This window comes from Dendrobates tinctorius, unplaced genomic scaffold (genome assembly GCF_039654945.1).
Source record: "Dendrobates tinctorius isolate UK_male_01 unplaced genomic scaffold, ASM3965494v1 ptg000151l, whole genome shotgun sequence".
Classification (NCBI taxonomy): Eukaryota; Metazoa; Chordata; class Amphibia; order Anura; family Dendrobatidae; genus Dendrobates; species Dendrobates tinctorius.
Window position 1 is genome coordinate 29,549,410 of NW_027361818.1, and position 2,399 is coordinate 29,551,808.

A 2,399-nucleotide genomic window follows, 5' to 3' on the forward strand; every position below is an offset into this window, starting at 1 on the left:
ACCCAGATTGGCATCCATTGGGGGAAGAGGGTGCCGCTGCCAATAGCTCAGAAAAAGAGGAGGAGAATCCGCAGCGGGCATCGACATCGCAAGAGCTGTTATCTGGCAGGCCCAGAGCAGTCCAAAAACAGGTTACAATAACCAAAAGAGTTGCAGGACAGCTTGGCCAGACGGTCAAAATAGCACAGCGTGCAAGGCCTCAAAATTAGGGATGGGCGAATCCTGAAATACTCGGAATCGCTAGACTCTAATGAGTCCGACTAGGAAACTCGCTACTCGTTGCGAGTCTAGCGAGTCCAATGTTAATGAATGGGGATGCGAGTATTGCAGCGATTCCTGTGCTGCCATTTTTTTTGTTCCGCTTACTTCCCGCATGTGGCTGTGCCCACCATGCGGAAAGTAAGCAGAACAATTGCGGATGGTACCCACGGTCCGGAGGAGAGGAGACTGTCCTCCGGGCTTTGGGCACCATATCCCTGTAAAAAATAGAATTTAAAAATAAAAAATATTGTTATTCTTACCCTCCGACGTCCCGCGCAGCCTTCCCGCCTCTCCACGCATCCGTTCCCAGTAGTCCTTTGCGAAAATGCCCGCGATGGCGTCCGTTCTCGCGGGATCGCGAAGTCTCGCGGTCATTCGCACGACGTCATCGCGAATTACCGCGAGACATCGCGATCCCGCGAGAACGGACGTCATCGCGGGCATTTTCGCAAAGGACTACTGGGAACGAATGCGTGGAGAGGCGGGAAGGCTGCGCGGGACGTCGGAGGGTAAGAATAACAATATTTTTTATTTTTTTTTACATTTTATCTTTTACTACTGAGGCTGCATAGGCAGCCTCAGTAGTAAAAAGTTGGTCACACTTGTCAAACACTACGTTTGAAAGTGTGACCAACCTGTCAATCAGTTCTCCAAGCGATGCTACAGATCGCTTGGAAAACGCTAGCATTTGCATTGGACTCGTTACTGTGCGAGTAATCGCTTGGAAACTCGCAGAGTACCAACTCCTGCGAGTCCCCTACTACTCGCAGAGTAACGAGTCCTAACGAGTAGATTCGCCCATCCCTACTCAAAATGTCTTCCATAGTAGGCAGAGTGCAGTGTTGCACTTTTTTGAACAAAATCCTAATGATCAGGCAGGCAAAGGTTATCTGTAAGAAGTGCGCAAAGACCTTTAACCGAGGGAAAAATCTGAGAAATTTGAATACCAGTTGCATGCTAAGATATTTAACCACCGTGCACTTGCAAGCGTGGACGGACTACCAAAACTCATGTACCACATGTGCAACTGCTCCCAAAGAAGGTAGTCAGCAACACTTCATTGTTTCCCCCACTGTAAGCCCACCGGTTAGCACACCCCAAGCAGCAAATGTTGAGTTGTCGTCGCAAGAGCAAATCAGTCAGGGAATCACACTGTTATTGCAACGAAAGACTGAATCTAGGCCATCAGAAAGAACACCAACTCCATCACCATCATCAACCCTCTCTCAGTCCGCCATGTCCACCGCTAGTTCCACCATATGCAGCTCTCAAGTCCAGCTCACCCTACCAGAGACAATGAGCAGGACAAGAAAGTACTCATCCTCTCATCCGCATACACTGGGTTTGAACACCCACATTGCCAAACTAATTTTGTTAGAGATGATGCCCTATCGCTTGGTTGAAAGCGCAGCTTTCCACGAACTCATGGCCTACGCAGTACCACGTTATGACCTACCCAGTCGCCACTTCTTTTCTCACAAAGCCATCCCAGCCCTGCCCTTCATGTGAAAGACCGCAGTGTCCATGCACTCAAGCAATGAGTGAGTGGAAAGGTGCACCTCACAACTGATGCAAGGTCCAGTAGGCATGGGGCCGTTACGTGTCCATCACTGCGCACTGGGTTAATGTGGTGGATGCAGGGTCCACAGGGGACAGTGGTGGTGGGACAGTGCTGCCTAGCCCACGGTATAGGAAACAGTTGGCTGTAGGCGTTCGACCCTCCTCCTCCTCCAGAAGCGAAAGCTCGTCCACAGAGCGCAGTCGTACGAGCACTCCATCCGCAGCTGCCAGTGTTGCACACGAGGTGTCCCCCTATCGATCAGCTAGTGGAAAGCGTTAGCAGGCTGTGTTAAAAATGATGAGTTTGGGTGACAGACACACCGCGTAGGTACTGGCCGACTACTTTCAGCGACAAACTGAGTCATGGCTGGGCAGTCTACATCTTGAGGCAGGCAAGGTAGTTAGTGATAACGACCGGAATTTTGTGGCAGCCATAGCCCTTTCAAAACTCAGACACATACCTTGCTTGGCTCACACCTTGAACCTGGTGGTGCAGTGCTTCCTCAATAATTATCCGGAGTTAACAGGCCTGCTCCAGAAGGTCCGAAGACTGTGCTCGCACATCCGCCGGTCACCGG